The sequence below is a fragment of the Ictidomys tridecemlineatus genome (genome assembly GCF_052094955.1).
Source record: "Ictidomys tridecemlineatus isolate mIctTri1 chromosome 1 unlocalized genomic scaffold, mIctTri1.hap1 SUPER_1_unloc_1, whole genome shotgun sequence".
In the NCBI taxonomy this organism is placed as follows: domain Eukaryota; kingdom Metazoa; phylum Chordata; class Mammalia; order Rodentia; family Sciuridae; genus Ictidomys; species Ictidomys tridecemlineatus.
In genome coordinates, this window is record NW_027520942.1 from 1174692 (window position 1) to 1193954 (window position 19263).

Here is a 19263-nt window from a genome sequence, read left to right on the forward strand (position 1 = left end):
TGCAGTGTGAGAAAGTGACCCTCCGCAGAGGAAGCCAAGTAGCCTGTGGTTGGACAATGCAGTTCTTGGCTCACTGGACAACCCTGCCTTTCATGGCCACCCTGTGGTGACCAAGTCAGATTGTCACTTATGCCACCTCCTTAACTGGTGTTACAGTGAGGCATCCGTGGTGGGCTCGTTTCCATTGTGAGCCCTCCTGGTCTGTGCTGGTTCCCAGGGAAGTGAACAGAGGTGGAGTCCCAGGCCTCTTCCCTGGTCAGGACTTCAGAAGGCCATTCCTCTGAATGTCACCATGGCCCTCTTGGACCCAGGGCGGTCTCAACACTTTTCAGCTAACCCGGCTCCATTAAAGCCTACCCTGTGAATTGGACCCTCAGTCACCTCAGAGCCTGGTGTCTCATGTCGGAATATAAGGGACACCCAGCAAGGTCAGAGAACCAACCAGAAGATGTCTACGTGGCCAGACCCTGATCTCGTAGGAAGCTCTTTGAAATCTGTGAGGCTTCCTTCAATGAAGAGGTCACATTTGGCAGGTGTCATTTGAAGGACATAGTTTCCCTCAGGCCACTGGCCACTCTCCAGTTTTAGGGAGAATCAACAGAGAGGGATGAAGGATATTTGAGGCTTCTTCAACAGAAGGGACAGGGGCAGGGGTCACCTTCTCTTCCAGATGACAGAAAGTTCCTCCATCAGAGAGACATCTGCAGACCCACCTGCAGCTCAGGAAGGAGTAGTGGCATCTTGTGTTGGCTGTGCTGTGTGAGACTTTTCAATTCTGATGTGGAAAAAGAGAGAGGGAAACAGAAGAGGAGGAGGAAGAGAAGTGGGGTGGGAGTGTCCCACAGGCAGCGCAGGTGACCACCAGTTACCCAGGATGGACGGTGGTGGAGAGCAGAGGCTAAACCCTCAAGGGCACAATGGATGCCGGCATTTGTGACACTCTGAATACACAACCAAAATGCACACTGCTGAATACCCAAGAAAAAACATGTTCATCTATGAAACTCCTAGGAAACAAGAGGACACGGCTATGCACCAGCTCACGTGTTCCCTCGCCTGAACCCTTTCCTCTGTTGTGCCCCTTGCTCAACACCAAGGCAGGCAGGCTCTTTCTTGCATCCTGTCACCAGCATGTCAACCTTCTCTCTTTCTTGCTTTCTTATAAGGGCATCCTTGTGTATGTACCCTCTGGTTCCACAGTAGTGGCCACTGACCATGCAGGATCCAGGGATTTGGCACTTTCACAGAACAGCGAGCAGCACCATCATGTGACTAGAAGGCACACTGGGCACTCCCCAAGTGAGTCACTCTCATGTCCCACAATCCTTCCAATCTGGACACTGCTGTTCTATCTTCTATATTTATGGATTTGGCTGCTCTGAGCATCTCCTCTCAGTCGGTCACCCTGCGTGGCTTCTGTCACAGCCTTGGGGACATGTAGCTCCCTCCTGCGGGAGCTTGCCAGTGCTGCCTTCCTGGACTGCTGAATGTCACTCTGTCACATGGACACAATCATTCTTGAGTCCTGGTTCTTGAGGTCATGGGAACCTGGGTGTCTGCTACTGAGTTGAGCATGGGTGTGGGGACTATTTGAGTGACCCTATGGTGCTCTCCTCACCTCCTGCTACAGGTATTTAACAAGACACACAATCTGAGCATCTTAATTTAGTCTGTGAGCCTTTCTGACTCCTAATCTCCAACAGATTGAGTAGCTCAGGTGGCTGTGTGTCTGGGCCAGTACTGCCAAAGGGTGACTGCCCACACGGTGACACTACCTTGTGAGCATGCCTTGCAGGCCATGTCTGCTTGTGGGAAATGGCCAAGCCAGAGCTGTAACTCGATGGAACACTCAAGGCCTGAGGCAGGAATGGGGTGCAGAGGGTCCTTAGAGGAAGTGGCAGAGGTGCCATCGCGTTGGTGCTCCCTGCCCATCTGGCCCAGTCCAGCTCCCAGCATCCCGGGAGCACAGCATACCTGCCTCAGATGTGCATATGGTCACTTCAGGTGCCTCCTCTGTGCACCTGGAGACTCTGGGAAGCCTGTGTGGGAGGGGGCAAGCTCGTCAACAAGCCCATGAAGGCTGCAGCAAGGAACACATGACATCTCCTGTGCATAAAGCCCCCTTGGGATAACTTAGCACTGCGGCACGTGACCAGGTTGCATGAGCGTTCCAGCCAGTCACTGTGGCCAATGGCATGGCTCCTGCTGATTGGCCAGGTACACATCTTGTGAATCCCCCTCCAAGGGAGGCATTGGAATTTTAGGTAAGGTAGGAGCAGATTCCTGTGGGAAATCCAGCTTTGTTTCCAAACCCCCGGAAGAAACCCAAGGCAAAAAAAATGTAACTTCAGCAAGTGACAGACTGTGTCTTTTCAAGAGCATTTTGTGTTAAGAACACACTTTCTGGAAATACCCAGGAGACACTAAACCCTGAGACAAGCTCTGTCTTTCAAGTAGGAAGTGTTCCTTGTCAATTTATCCTGTATTTCCTGCAAAAGAAAATGACATCAGCATGGAACGACAGGCGCAAACAGGTGGTGTCAAATGAGTGAGCATGAGTCTACACATGCGTGTACACACGCATGCACACATGCACACACTCAAGGTGAGCAAAGACCTAGTTTAGAGCACCAGATGCTCCCCCAATGCTGACCCTGGTCTCTGTGACGTGCTCTGTCCGGGGCTCATTGCTGTCTGGTACCCCACTGTCCCTCAGTGGATGAATCTCTTCTATCCTTGCTTTGAAGAGGCCTGTGATGATTATGCATTTGTAAGAGAAGGTTTTTCCCAGAACCTCCTGAATGGGTGACTCTTTTGGAATGTTAAGCAGCCCATTCTGATGTGTGCCCTGGGACTGAGTTTAGATCCCTGACATTTATTGACAGCAATTTGTCCATAGAGGCTCGAGTCCTACCCTCCATCCTCAACCTTCTCCCTCATGCCGGTGTTGACAGCAAGACAGGTTCAGCTGTGTGTCACCCTGCTCACTCCTGGCCATCTGAAGGATGGCTCTGGAGGATTCCAGCACAGAGGAGTTGGAGGCATTTAAGGACCCCTAGCCAGAAGCCAAGCTGTGTAGTCAGAACACCTAGGAATGAGGGAGTCAGGAGTAGGGCTTTTTCAGAGGCCCCCAAGCAAAGAGTGCTGGCTTAAATTAGTGTTTGGAGTAGGGTAGACATGAGTGGAAGATGAGCTCCATCCACACATAGGCTTCAAGGAGGGGTGAAGCTGGGTGAACTCCGGGGTTGGTGTAGGTCCTACCTAAGTGGAGCTTCCAATGTCACATCCTCGCTCACGTGTCCACTCTCCTCCTTTGCCGCATACTTCATTTAGCTCAGGGCCAGCTCTTCTATAAAGACCTCCCTGGCTCAGCATGGTTTCATCGAGTTCTTTCTCTAAAACATGTGTCACTATTTTTTTGGTTGTGCACAAGGAAACTAAACTCAACCAGCTTCATACCAGAAGGAAAAAAAGGGGAGGCATGAATAGTGGGACAGTCAGAGGTAAGGCTGCCCAAACATGTCCACAGCCCACATCCTGGGATCTGAGGGGATGCCAGGAAGACTGCAGATAAGATCAAGTTAAATCTCTCAGCAGGGGGAAGCTGGCTTGGAAGATCTGGGTGGACCCAATGCAACCACAGGGTCCTGATGGGAGGAGACAGGAGTGTCCACTTAAAATACAAAGGAAAGGAGAGGCCAGGGTGCAAGCTGAGGCCAGAGTGAAGTGCTCTGAAAGTGAGGGAGGGGCCATAGCCAAGGACAGGTGGCCTTTGGAAGCAGGAGAAGGGCCAGGACATGGATGCTCCCCTTTGGCTGCTGAGGGGAAGCAGCCTGCACTGTCCAGACTTGAGCCCAAAACAGACCTGACTTCTGGCCTCCATAAGCTCAAGCCACATCCATGTGGTTTTAAGCTGTGAGGTTGTGCTTGCAGGTCACACCAGCATTTGTAAGTTGATGCTGCTGGCTTTATAAAGTTCTAGATGGTTGCAGGAATGGCTGGGTCCAGAAGCTCAAATGAAAACAGGGTGCTCTCTCTCTCTCTCTCCCTCTCTCCGTCTCTCTCACCCACTCCATTTCTGGGACCTGCTTGTCTCTCTGTTGGTTTATTTCCAATTTCTCTCCAAATGCTGGCTTCTGACAACTCCAGGCTGGTCAGGGTTATCTCCCGCTGACTTTGCAAACCAAGAGGAAACAACATCCTATTTCTGCATAACTGCAGACAAAATCCAGAAATAAAGCTTCCTGGTCATCTGGCGTCACAATTCCATCTCTGAATCCAATCACTGTGGCCTCAGGGTTAGAAGACCTCTGTCACAACCCTGCTAAGGCCACAAGAATTAAGTGTGGGGAGGGGTGGGTCCCCAAAGAGCAGTTAAAGGAACATCCAGGAACCAGGTGCTGGGCAGAAACAGTGGTGCCCGGGCACAGAGTCTCTTCTGCACCTTTATGTTTGCTAGAAGTACCAATTTCCTATGAACTGTCCTTGTTGTTGTGCAAGGAGAGCAGGGTGTTGGCCGCTCACTTTTGCTTTCTCTCAGCCTCTCACCTGGTGCCTGGAGGTGGCAGGTGACTACTCAGCATTTGCAGTGTGGTCCAGGGATCTACAGGCACCAGGACTGTCTCCAGGCCTGCCCCCTGCAGGGAGGAGCTGGCCTCCTCCCCTCCTGCTAGGGCCTCCACATCACCCAGCCAAGCAGCAGGTGACATTTACATTTAGGGACATGCATCCTGTGTGCTGGAGGCAGAGGTGTCAAAGATTGCAGAAAGACTGGTTCTCCCGATTTCAAGTAGCTGTGGGGATAAGATAAAGCGTTCTTGCTGTTTCACATTTCCATGTTGCTAATTTCCTGTGCTGGTTTTAATTTTTTTCAGTGAATGCTTGAGCTGAACACCTCCTGTTTAACTAGCCGTGTTTCCCACTGTGCACTCTTTATAATATAACACGAATGATAACAACTTCTACCAAACGTGTGGGGTGTGTATCCAAGAAGGTCTTCAGAGGATAATACCCAGGCTTAAATTTGTGCATTATTAAAACCATTACAAAAAATCATGAGCCAATAATATGATTAAAGTCTTAAAAACAACATTAAAAAAGCCTCCTGGGCTTACATGACTTAAAATTTAAATAAACTTTATTTCATAATAATTTTATAATGTTATTTATATAAAAGTTGTGAGAATACTAGAAAGTTCCATGCACCCCTATTTAGTTGAACCATTGTTAATGTCACCAATTGGTGCAAAGCATTCATCATTGCAAGGACCAACAAGGACCTGTTTTCAATTACATCCAGGTGACACAGGCTTTTCTTTTCTCTTCCTCATTCTTCCCCATCCTGGCATCCCCTTCCATCATCCGCTGGTTAGCCTTCTGGGGTGATCGCCATGAGCATTTCTAATTGTGGATCTGTGGATTAGGGATGCTCAGCCATAAATTCTATGTAACTATTCCAACAATCCCCAAATCCTCCAAAATCCAAAGAGAAACACTTCTGGTCCAAAGCGTTTCAGACGAGGGATGCTCTACCTCTGCCTACATCCTCCCTAGCTTCACAGTTAGGTTCAGAGAAGGCCTGGCCGGCCTGGAGCCCACTGCAGTAGGATGGCCTGGGCCCATGTATGTGAAGGACACATTCTGGGCCCACCCCTGAAGCCACATGTGCCAGGCTTATCTTCTGGCCCAGGCTGGCCCCCCAACCTCGGGGTCTGCAGGCCCCCTCAGGCAGCCACTCTTGTACTTGGAGCTCTTGGATGTAGGTGGTGGGCACAGAGGCCTGGGCTGGCAGGAAGAGGTGGTGAGACCCTCTTGCTCGCTCCTGCCAATGTTTGATTATATTATGCAGAAATGTTTAGATTGTTCAGCAGCCTGGATAGAGGGCTACTTTGTGCTCGATATCTATTTCCATGTCCAACTTCGCGCTTCCTTCTCTGATATTTATGCACACACTTCAACAAGGAACAGCAACCTAGACCCAGGGGATCTGTACTTTCTTCATTTGGGTCTCCAGTGTTTTCTATTATGTAAAGAGCCCCGTGAAGTCTTGTTCACTTGCATTTCCATTTCTGCTGTTGGATGAGGTTATTATTATCATCAGGGAAACACAGCTATTGGGAATCCACCAGTGCAGGAGTGGCCAGGTTGACATCTCGGACCTGATGTGGCCTTCGGGCCCCACCTGAGATTGCACTGTGTTCATTAAGGAGCATCCAGGCAAGCAGACCCCAAAGACAGAACCCAGTCCTGAGTCCCCAGGGGACACTCCCCAGAATAATGAGACAAAGGACTGATGTTCCCTGTACACAGCACACACTTGTAAATCAATGAGGAGAAGTCCAGTGTCACAACAGGTGAAGGGATAATACATGAGAAAATCGTCAAAGCACTTTGCACAGAGTTGGGGCTGCTGGCACCTTACCAAGTTCTTTAGAAAGAGGATGCAAGGATATTTCAAAATGAAGCCACATGCCACCTGTAGCCCTGCACCACTGTGTCCACTGCATCTGCCATGTCCACCTCTACAGGCCCAGAGACAGAGGACTCAGTCAAGTGGCCAAGAGACACTGAAGAAGGAATCCGACCTTGTGTATCACAAAAACTATTACTTACATTAATCATAATATATAATTGTTTTCCAACAAACTGACACGAAAAAATCAAATAGATTAAAAACACCCATCATGCAGAAGCAAAAGAAAATGATGAGAACAAGCTTGAGCAGACACTTCACCAAGAAGACGGCGGGTGGACAAGCAGGAGGCGGAGCGGTGCTTGCTCACCAGGCCAGGGAGACACAGGCCAGACCATGGTGGGACTTGCCCCATACACAACACACAAATGCCAACCCCAGGGCACAGCATGCCAGGGGACAGGTTAAACCAGGAGCTCCTACACCCCAGCAGTGAGCATGGAGGTCTGCGTGCATCAAAACACCTCTCTACATGGGATCTAAGGATGCACAGTGCTTAGGGAGTAATCTCGCCCAACAATGTTCACAGCAAAACTAGGAACCTGCAGAGACCTAAGTCACACTCAGGGCCTGGAAGTCTCTCTTATCACTCCAGGTTGCCCTGAGCACAGACCTGAGGGGTACATGCTAGGGGGACCTCTCCAGGGCACCAAATGTCACGGTCCAGGAAAGAGAAGATTGTTTCAAATCAGACTCTTTACACTGTAGTATAAGAAAGAAAAGTACCATGAAAGATTAGCTTTTCCTTCATGGAAAGTGAGTACATTTGGGATGCAGGTCCATAGCACCCCAAATAAATACACGCTTGAGAAAAAGGAGAGGTAGAAACAGAGAGCTGGCAATAGTCTTGTAATGTTTATGGTATTTCATGGTTTAGAAATGTTAAAATATTTTTTATTTTTAAAAAATAATGCATATTTGGCTTCAAAGAACGCCGATCCCTGTCAAGCTGAGCAGGACTGCAGCCCCCCTGCCCACTTCCCTACTTAGGACGAACACATCTGAGTTGGTCCAGTGATCACAGCAACTCCTCTAGGCCCGCCTGAAACTGGGCTCCAGTTCACACCTCTGTGGACCCACCTCCTACTTCTGGAGCATGGGTGTTGAAACTCGGAAGCTCTCAGTTCCCTGGGGCTCTTCTCTGGGTTGAATGATGAGCTGAGGATGCCACTTCCACATTTGTGGACGTCCTAAGATGTCCACCCACTCTCCCTGAAGGATGAGGCTTTTCCCCTCTGGGGTATCTCCAGTTTCCACCCAGCTCTGCAAGGGTGCTGGGGGCAAGATCACCTCCACTGACCCTTCTACTGGGCCTTTCCTGTCCTCCTAAAATGCCAGGCTTCCAACCATCTCTTGTCCTACTCCACTCTTGCCCGCTGGTGACCACAAGGTGCCGACATTTCTGCTTTTTCCTGTGCACCTGGGCTCCCTCCCACCTGCCACGGGCCACCTTCTCTTTTGGGCTTATTAATATTACATTCCTTGTATAAACACAACCACAGTTTTGATGCTTTGCCCAGAGCTTGAATCTTGGAGCAGAAAAAAATATTAAATGACATTTCCATGAACAGAGTAAGGTGGCCATTCCACAGCCTCCCGGGGTCAGCTGAGGTGCTGGCTGCGTGTGGAGCCCATGGCCTCTGGGTGAGCTTCATTGACATGGTGTTAATGAATGTCATCATGCTGTTACGGTACAGAATAGGGAGGTGACACAGTTTAAAACCGTCTTCTCCCACTAGCAGGAGGAGGTGGAGGTGCCTACTCTGCCAGCAGGAGGGTGGAGACCGGCCTCCCCTAGAGGCTGCTCCTGGGGTCCTGAATCTTCATTAACTCCGCCCACAGAGGCAAGCAGCCTTCCTTATTTTCAGGCCATTCAGCAGGTGTTTTAAGCTCCTCTTCTTCAGGGAGGCAGGAAAACTAAACCTTGGTCACTGTAGTCTAGACTATACCTTCTATAAATGTGAGGTCATATGTTAGTTCTCAGATATTCACATAGTGGTAGGAGGTGTGTGCATGTCCTCTGTCTCTGCCTGTCTATCACAACCTGCTCTGAGAACCTGTCCCTTCATGCCTTTGGTTTCTGTGTCACTGGTGAGTGACACCTCAGGTTGAGTGACTCTCTTGTACTTTTGTTTTTTTTCTCTAATGCTTGAAAGATAGCGTCATTCAGAAAGCTCCATGGGACTGTCCAAGCCACTCAGGTGCCTGCCTGGGCCAGCTGATGCCCCACCATGCTCTGGAAAGTTCCGAGAAGTTGTATCAGGACCACGTGCCCAGACATCAGCCACTGGCCACCTTCTGGGCTGTGCTTGGTACTGGCACCTTGTCCCACGTGCACCCAGCACCCAGGGACACAGGGATATCTTCATCCTCCCACCCAAACTGACCTAGCCAAAAGGACAAGCAGGGATACGCCCCTCTCCTGGGTGGACAAGATGAAGCCCACTTCTCCTGGGGCATCTTCAAGCCTCTGCAGAAGAAGTCTTGTTTTTTTGTTGTTGTTTTTTGGGGACTGAACTCAGGGCCTCATGCATGCTAGGTAAGCACTTGCCACCAAGCTACACCCCAGCCCCCGATTAACTGTTACAGCTCTGAAATCCAGGGTCTGTGTTGTCCCTTACTCTTACACTTCAAAGGTGTTGGTGGATACACAGAAACACCCAGGTGGCCAAAATGAGTGTGCTGTGCACAGAGCCTGCACCTACCGGCCATCGCCATGCCCAGGCCCTGGGGGCTTGGCCACTGAGCCTCTTCCTCTTCTTTTTCCTATCATTGCTATTCAGAGGATAAGCAGAACCTGCTGAAAAGGCTAAAGAATAACGAAAAATGTAGGACAAACTGACTGGCTTGTTCTACTGCCCTCCTCTAGAGAGGACCACATCTGGTAGTTCTCCTTAGTGAGGTTGAGTGGGGAGGACGGGGCTGCTCTGGGCTGGGGGTCACCTTTTGTCAAAGCCTGAAAAGAAGAAGAAAGCATGGGGACCAGTGTCCAGGGAAGCATAGTCCCAGAAAGGGCAGCCTGGAAGACACTGTGGCCTGTCTGAGGCAGACCTTGTGGGGACAGGGGGACCCAAGGCAGGCAGCTTGCATCCTCTGACTCACTGCTGGTGAGACCTCAGATCCGCTTCTTATCAGGTGCAAGGAGTAGGAACCTGGGAGACAAGCTGGGGCATATAGAGGAGTAGGTGTCCCTAGAGGTGGCCAGGGAACACCCTCCTCCAAAGACCAGCTGAAGTCTGATCCAAGTACCCAGGTCTATCCAAGGCTCTTCTCTGTTCCATCTCACACAGGAACGTCCCAACACAAAGTGTCACTAAGCCTGAAGGTATAGAAAGGACTGGGAGAGATCTGAGCAGGTGGCACATCAGGCGAACTCAGCAGAGGGCCTGGGGAGACCCCAGTGGCCTGGGACGGTTGTGCGTAGGCCCAGGGAGTAATGGTGACACTTTTTCTCTGGACATTGAACAGTAATGGATCAGAACTCACCATGTGTGTTCGTACCTTTCCAAGAAGCAAGTTTAATCCAGCAGGGCCCCATCTGGAGAGGCTGCAGAATCCCATCTTTAACTGGCCACAGTGGCCTGTCCTTGTGTCCAGTCTTGGTAGCAGGGCTTTCCTGGGGTTTCTGCTAGAATTTGAAAACATGTGAGGAACTAGAAGCGACATCTCTGTGCCCGTTCTCTCCGCCTTGCCTGACAGCAGCACTCAGCCCCGGGAGCTAGGCCACGTCCAGCTGGAGTGTCCCCTCAGCAAGGCGGGAAAGGACAGGAGAACTTTCTGCAAACAGCAGCTGCCCTGGGGCTTCCCTCCACATCAGCCCAAGGGCTTTGCCATTTCTCACTCCGAAGCAGCCAATTAGCCAGAAATTAAGAAGAATCTGAGTTTTACAGTTTTTTTCTACAGGAGCCATTAAATACAGTTAAAATGCAGCCAATCCAATAAAACACAGGGAAATACTGAAGGGCTTCAAAAATCCTCTGAAACCCAAGGTCATTACATGGGTAGAAGTTGACAGATTGTCCAGGCAAAGTTAGAATGTTTGCTTCCAAGTGACTGGAGTTACTTTTTTTATTCTTATTTAAAATTTAATTGTTTTTCTTAAAAAAGGGATCAAACTATCTTTAGAGTAATGTAAGGGGAAAAAATACCCAGAATACATTAGAGCTAAAAATTAAAATGTTCATTGTGGCTGTTTGCAGAGTGAAGAAATATCTGTTAAAAAATTTCTTTTAAAACTGTTTTCCAAAAGCCTCACTGTCCTATCAGGACTTCGTTAATCTAAGGTTTATGAAATGGGTAATATTTCAAAATTGTAAAACATAAAATAGGCTCAGACATTCAACATTTGCATATAAATAGAAAACTCAAATCTACACTGCTAGGGAAAAAATGATTTTCTACACTTTTTTCATACAATTTTCACTAAATTAGCTTTTAAAAATATCCTTGTCATGTAATTTATTTTTTTTACTTCCTATTTAAACAATGAAAATGAATTTTTTTCTGAAGAAATACCTGCATGACACAGGTGGACCCAAGGGAAACCTTTGTTTCTAAGTGCTAGACAAGGAGACGCCCGCAAGTTGCTTGCCTCCTCCGCCCTGGATTTCAGGATTTGGACTTGTATCCACTGTCCCCTCCTCTCCTCTGAATCAGAGGCCAATCATCCAGGTGGGGACCTCCTGAGCTGATGTCTCTTTGCCTCCTACATGATGACTCTCCAGGGCTTGCAGAGCCCAGCCCACATGCCCTAAGGGATGAAGGAACCCGAGGCAGCAGCGCCCAGCTGATGTCCCACCCTCTTGGAGGGTGCAGCCCACCCCTTCTTTGCTGCCTGCAGGTGGTTCTAAGGCTCAGTGTCCCTCCCTATGTGGCTCTTCTATCTCTGCTGGCATTGGAGTGACATCAAGAAACACAGGTTATTTTCTGGCTGTTCTGCCGGGTTGGGAGTCCAGGGGCCCCCTCCTTCCTCTGAGCTTGCTGCCTCTTGACACTCCTGGAGGGAGCTGGCTTCTCAGCCCCTCAGGTTATTGGCAGAATCTGGATGTTTGGAGCTGCAGGGCTGAGATCCCCGCTTCCCTGAGGGTGTCCGTGGGAAGCTCCTCAGCTTACCAAGCTACCCATATTTTCTGTCTCTTCATCACGCATCTGGGTGACACAGGGAGCTTCCATGGTGCTGTGGATGGGACCTCTCCTGGGCATGTTCTACCTCCAGCTGGAGACAGCCCTTTGCCTTCCAGGGTCATGTGACTGGGTTGATCCCCCCTGGGGAGGTGATGATTAGCTCTCCACCTCGTGTCTGTACCCTCAACTACATCTACAAGGTCCTGTCATTAGATGTGTTAAGGAATGGATGTTCGGTGTCTGGGAAATGGTCTGCCCATGGAACTGCCTTGCCAGCTCGATGCCTGAATATACACTCAAAAGACAACAAAGGCCACGTTTACCTATGTTTTTAAATGGAGTCCATCCCATGGTCTTGGTTGGCAGGAAGTCCCACCATGGTGATTAGGAGGGCCATCTTCCCTCAGTGCTGTGGGCTTGAAGCACCCTGGCCTCACACTGTCCACCATGGTTAAGGACACCTCTGGTCCTTGGTCCACCAAGGTTGCCATTCCTAGTTGCTCAGTCATGGGGCGAGAGGATCTGCTCAGAGGCAATCAGCTCTTGTCCTGTTAAGACCACCGTCAAGGAACCCGACGGCCACCTACCTTGTCAGGGGATGGGTTAGCTTTTCATTGCTGTGACCAAAAAACCTGAGAAGAACAACTTAGAGGAGAAAAAGGGCTCATGGTTTCAGAGGCTCAGTGGATGGTTGATGGATTCTCTTGTTGTGGGACCTGGTGAGGTGGAACTTTATAGTGGAAGGGCCTATGGCAGAAGATAGCTGTCAGCTCATGGCAGCAGGAGTGGGGAGGGATGAGAGGGAGGGAGGGTGAGAGAGAGAGAGAGAGAGAGAGAGAGAGAGAGAGAGAGAGAGAGAGAGAGAGAGAGAGGCACGGCATGAGTATAAAGCCCAAAGACACACCTAGTGACCTGACTTCCTCCAGCCAAACACCACCTGCCTACAGCTACCACCCAGTTAGTCCATTCAAATCATTACCCCATCAAATGGATTAATCCATTGATTAGGTCACAGCTCCTGTAATCTAATCATTTCACCTCCTGCATTTACCTTCTATCTAATTCATAATAGGAGGTAAACAGCTCTCCCTGGATGTTCTCATCAAGAATCATCTTCTTTCTATATGGGCCTCTCCCCAGCTGGGCACCAGGACACTTTCTCTCTGGGAAAACCCAGCTTTGCTTCTTTAGAAACCAGTCTCTTAATTGTGTTCAGAGGAAAGGACACTTGACAGAAAGTCACAGCCCACATTGCTTCCTGAGAGGGCCTTGCAATGATGTCTCGCTCTCCCTTCTATGAAGTGAACTGGTGGCTATGTTGTCCATCATGTCACCTGAGTAGGCAGAGTGTCCTCTTTCAGAAGCCATTCTCGATCCCAGGGTCATCACAATCTTCCAGTATGGAGGAGAAGACCCTCCCAACTATCAGACTGCACTTCCTGCCAGCCGGTGTTGTGATGCTGAGTCAGACTGGGTTGTAATGAAGAAGTAAAATAAATGTGGTATCTGTTGCACTTGGAGTGCAAAAACTTGTGGATGGACCATTTTGGGGAGTGTGATAGGCACCCCGCTCTCCTTCTGGCCCAGATGGATGATGGAGGCCCTCTGGAGGGAAGGCCCTGGCTTCAACTAATTTGAAGGTGGGGGGGCATGCAAGCTAGGTGAGTGCTCTACCAGTGAGCCACACTCCAGCCTACTTCAGATAGTTTAATGCCTTCCCTGGTAACACTGATCTGAGGACTGCCCATTGACAGCCTGAGCCAAGAGTTTGTGGAGCCCTACTGTGCTCAGAGCAGGGGCTGCTTAACGCTGTACCAGGCAGCACTGATTTCTCCTCTTCTGTCCCCAACCAAACTTGTTTCTCTGCCATTCTCCTGAGAAATAACTTTCCCTACCAGATAGCAGCAAGAATTAGGAGGCAAAGACACACCTTGGTCACCAAATGCCAGGTCTTTCAACCCTAGGAAAAAAGCAGGAACCTGCGTCACCACCCATCGGCACCCCTCTCTAAGCACAGTCAACTCAGTGACTACGGCCAGGGGGTTTGACAGACTGGGCTTCTTGGGAGGGTCATTTGGGGCCAGGGACACATGTCAGCATGTCTGGGAGTCTTCTAAAGTGTGATTTTGTTAAACATTTGGGTGTTGGGCCCTGTCCACATGCTGGGCACTGCTGGACCCAGAGGGGTGTCCATCAGGCTGCAACTTTGGAGATGCAGGTTTCCCTGTCTGTGACTGACTCCAGAAGACCTGAAGTACAGTTCCAAAAGGTGTAAGAGGACACCACGTACTCCACAGTTTACGCTATGATCAGCACGAAGATTTCAGTAGGAGAAAGACATCCTGATCCCCTTTCTCCTGTGGCCAGTAATGTCAGTGTCTCAATTTGCTTGTGATTAACGAGTGTCATCTGGAGCATATGAATCAGGAATCTCCCACAATGAGCAAAATGATTAATGGAAACACTTGAGGAGCATCACATTGAGGCCCCATCCCACTTTCCTGTGGTCTACACACATCTGCACCCAGCCCTGTTCCACAGAGCTGGCCACGCATGTGGCGTGTGCTGGAAGTGACACTGGAAGGGATAACCTAAATTACTTTCTGTGGAGCCAAATGATTTCTGCCATGAATTATGCATCACCCACGTAAGCCACAAAACCTAAAAGTACAAATAAGCAAATGTCATTTCTGAGTTATCCTCAAAAAGCATTCTGATTTGAAGTACACTATGGACATAAATACTGTGACTATTCTTTTAAATGTCAGAGAATGCAAAATTTACTCTCCTTCCATACAAAGGGCAGTCTCCTCCCTGGATTCACATGTAGTATTCATGAAGACTGACATTGGTTAATGAGCTTGGAAAATTCAGTTCTTTTTTTTCCCTGATTTCTAAAGGTGAATATTTGATGTGGAATATGACTTGGTAAACGGAATCACAACCTGGCAGCATCTTAAGGAAAGGAAATTTGTTGACTCTGCTATGGATCATCCAAGAACTGCAAAAATAATTGCATTAAGCCAAGCTTTATACACAGCAGGGATTATATATGAATCCTAAGTTCTTGGTTTTGCTGGGAAGACTAGAAATAAGGAAGAATATTCCAATATTTAAAAGATATTCATGACCATAGACTTAGTAAATAAAATGTCACACAGTGGCTTCTCCTGGTTCTGATTTGTTTGTACCCTGAGAACACCCTGATCAAACAGCACAGGTGGGAGAGCCAGCCAGAATGTGGAACAGAGCAGCTGCAAGGTCCAGGGGGCTACCAGGTTGCACTGAGGGTACCCAAAAGGGAGAAGCCGAGTCCCCAAACAAGAGGTGCCGGAAATCTAGCTGTAGAGAAAGAGGATTGACTCCCCAGGGAAGGTCTTAAGGAGGACACACCATTGTCCTGACATGCGTGAGGACAGAGACAGGACCAGCCCCAAGCATGTTCCATGACCCTTTGCTTTGCATCCATGAGTGACCTGTGTGTGGGACAGGAAGGGCTCTGGGAAGGCTGGGTAAGCTGCAACTGGGGCAATGAGACCAACACAAGAGTGACCCCCTCTGTAGCCTGGTCTCTGTTGTTGGCTCTATCTTGGAGGTGACGGTGACTTTATTTTTGTGGTCTAGTTCATACTAGTTCTGGGTTTTGGCCAGTGGTGAGTAGGTGTGAGGTCACTGCCACCAAGATGTAAGAGCCATTGCTCCCCTCCCCTCCCCCACCCATTACTGCTCACCTCTGGCCTACTGCCTGGACCCTGCAGCCACTGAGTTTCTCTTTCCTATGGCAGCATCTTTTTCAGAATGTCATACAGGGGGTCATGGGCACTGGCCTTTTTATTCTAGCTTTCTTCCTATGTCTAAATGCACCTTGAGCTACTTTCTTAGGTGACCTTGGTACTCCTGATTGCCGAGTGCTGTTCAGTCATCTGCACAAACTGCCACTTGTCCATCAGCAGACAGAGAACTCTTGTAGGGTTCCCAGGAATAGAGCCACTGTAGACATCCACCGACGGTTTTCATGGGAACACGTGTTTTCATTTGTCTTCATGAGTGTCTACAGTGGAACTGCTGGGTTAGAGGGCCCGCCCTAACCTGTGAGCTCGATGGGGAATGGCAGCTGTCCCCAGGGTGCCCACAACTCCCTTGTTCACCAACAGGACCCTGGTCTCTGCCACCCAGTCACCCCAGAACTTGATATTGCTGTCACAGCCACATTCTAAAGAAGCTTCTACAGCACTTCTGTGCTTTCAATTTGCTTTTCCTAAATGGTGAGGAGCATCTTTTTCACTGCAGAATTGCATCTTCTTATTAGAGTATCAAAATATTTGGTTCATATTTTTGTTACAAGTCTTTTTTGGGGGGAATACAGGGGTACCAGGGATTGAACCCAGGGGCACTTAATCATTGATCCACATCACCAGCCCTTTTTACTTTTGTTTGTTTGTTAGCTTTGATTTTGAGACAGGGTCTTGCTAAGCAGCTTAGGGACTTGCTAAGTTGCTGAGGCTGGACTTGAACACATGATCCTTCTGCCTCAGCCTCCCAAAACTGGGATTACAGGTGTGTACCACCTTACTCAGACATTTTGGGTAGGATTTTTTTTCTATTATTCAGTTTTAAATGTTCTTAGTGTAGTCCTTATAACAATCTTTTAGAAATACATTTGGTAAATATTTTCTTCTAGTCTGTGGCTTGTCTTTTCCTTCTCTTAAAAGTGTTCTTAAAGCAAAACAATTTATGTTATAACTGAGTATCATTTTTTTGCTTTTATGGAATCATGCTTTGGTAACTTACCTATGCAATGAATGTTGTCCCACCCCCAAGTTTGTATGACAAAGCTCTCACCCTCAATGTGACTGTATCTAGAAAAAGGAATTAATTACTCATGAAGTAATTAAGGGAAGTGAGGCCACAGGTGGGCCCTGGGGCCCTAGGAGAAGGGGCAGAGTCACCAGGTGCTCTCTCCAGAGGGAGCAGAGAGATGGAATCCTCCACAAGCCAGAAGGGGCACCCTCCACAGACGCCACCCCCAGCAGAACCTGCGCCTTGGCCGCAGGGCTTCTTGAAGCGAGGGAACACGTTGCTGACGTCTGAGCCCTGGTCTGGGGTGCTTTGTCCTGGCAGCCTCAGCCTCCCCAGGATGGCTGAGTCCCTTCCAGATTTGCAAAAGGTGGAAGACATTCCTCTTGCAGTTTGTCACCCAGTGAAGACAGGAGAAAGAGTCATTTCCTTGGGGGCCCTCAATGGTAGATGCCTGGAGACATGGCCCAGGAGATGTGACACAGGGTAGGTGGCCTTTTGTCTTACTGAGGGCTCAACAGAAGCTGATAGAAACCCTTCCAAAGCAAACTTTAAACCCTAATCCAAACCCTGCCTGGGTGTGCAATAAATAACTTCCCTGATACTTTGGTTAAAAAATATTTTAATATGATTTTAGTTATTTTAGCATTTCATTTTCTATCACAAGAGTCAAGTGTGAACAATTTGAACAGTCCCATTCTTTGGAGCCTTCTTTAGAGCTTCTTTTCTTTTAATGTCCCAGGATCTGGGATAAAGGCCATTGGTTTGACACATTTGGTTACGTGTGCCTTTAAAAGTAACCAGTGTGGTTCTTGCTCATCATTTGTTCCAATATTTAGAAACATCCATCAGTAATGGGAAAAAATAGCTAAAATAAAAACCATCTATTAAAATGCACCCCCCCCCCGGGGCTTCTCTCTCAGGCGAGCCAATTACCTGGACAAGCAAAGGCCCCTCCTCTGAGCCCATCCTGTGGCTTTCCTCTTCACCCCTGCTCTGGGTGGAGGCAGAGGGTCTGGGTGGTGGCAGAGGGCTCTGGGTGGGGGGCAGAGTGCTCTGGTCCCGGGTCGTGATGTAGGTCTGCAACAGGATTTCTCCTGCTTTGTTCTAACCTGTTACATGACCTGTCCTGGAAGGCACCAGGGTGTCCTATTTGTTTCAACATAGATGATATTTTTCTAATTCTCACATGTCACCTTTTTCTTGGACTCTGGGTACGTCCCGCCCCAGAACAGTGGGACATGACAAAACCAAGGCTGCCCTGCGCTCTGGAGGCCTGGAGTCGGGGTGGGGTACAGACGCCCACGCTGGCTCAGGGTATCTCTGGGTGCTTCTTTGCACCCTGGTCTGTGGTTGCTTTCTGGGTGCAGGGAGGGTGGGCCACCCACAGCTCCAGGCGCAAAGCTCAGCCCATCAGGCAGATGGTGCCCAGAGAAAGAAACAAAAGAAGAACCCCATCTCTGTTTTCTCCAGGGTGTGGCTGGGGCCTTCTGGGTGCTGACCACTCCTGTGCTCGTGTGGCCCACAACCCCTGTTGATAGCAGTGTCCCCACCTGCAGTACAGCATAGATGGTCCATGTGCTTGGGATACTTCTTCCTTGAACCAAGTAGGATTTTTTTTTAATTGCTGACAGATAGACTGCAAAATAAGAATGGCTTAAATTGGGTGGAAATTTATTTTCCCAGGTGTAAAACTGCTGGAGATAAGAGAAATCCATGAAAGATAAGGTAACCCCATAGTTTGCTCAGGGATTTGTGTTTCTGAGCTTTTATTCTCCATCTCCAGCATGTGTGTTTATATTCGGGGTCACTTATTGGCCCCATGGAATATTGCTCGGCCATGAGAAAGAGTGAAGTCCTATGCTTTGTGATGGCACAGATGGAACCAGAGGACATTATGTCAAGTAAAATAAGCCTGGCAAAGAGACGATGTTGTGTGCTGTCACCCCCGTGTGCGAGAGAGAATTGGGAGCTGACTGAAGAGGAACAGATAAGGACAAGAGAGGAGTCGAGGGGCTTGGACAATGGGGACACAGGAGGGATGGTGTCACTGTGCACTGTTACAGCACAGTGGGGTGACCACCGTTGACAGTAATTTATGATGTATTCTGTAAAGAACAGCCAACACCAAGGAATGGTCAGTATTTAAAGAGATGGAAATTCCAGCTTCACTGATTTGCATTACATATTGTAGACTATAAAGGCACCGAATTGTCACACTGTACCCACACGTATGTAGAATTATTATGTGCTAATTGAACCTAAAAAAGAAGAGAAGAGACTCGGAGACAGAGGAGGGCCCTATGGGGGTGGAGGAGAGCATGGAGCTGTGGGGCTGCAGACCAGGAGCACCACCTGGTAGGTGTCTCTGTCCCAGCTGGCAGAACCTGGGCCAGCTGGCACCTGGATGGGGCAGCTCCAGCCTTCTGAACCCCACAAGGGTCACCAGCACCTCTGTGTGGCAAGCCACATCCTCATTGCCCTGAGGAACCCTCCTCTAGTGGTCTCCTTTGGAAATCCCACCTGGAGTTGTGATGCTGGCTCTGAGTTAAAAATGTTCTCTGCTCCCAACTGCAGCGGAGGTAACTCCTCTGCCTGGAGCTTGGCCAGGCTCTCCACTGACCATCAGGACCTGCATTTGGAAAACGACTCCCAGCAGGTTCTTACTAAATTGCTAAGGTGATTTGGTTGTTCTCCCGTCTCTCCCTGGGAGCAGCGCAGAGAGGTGGCATTCCTTTCTCATTCCCAGATGCATTTGTAAAAGATGCTGAATTGACAGATAAAAATGGATGGCTGTTCCCTACCTCAGGGTCAGTGGGTCACAGTCCCAGGTGGGGTAGCCTCTGGCTGCTGGTTGGGCAGAGCATTTG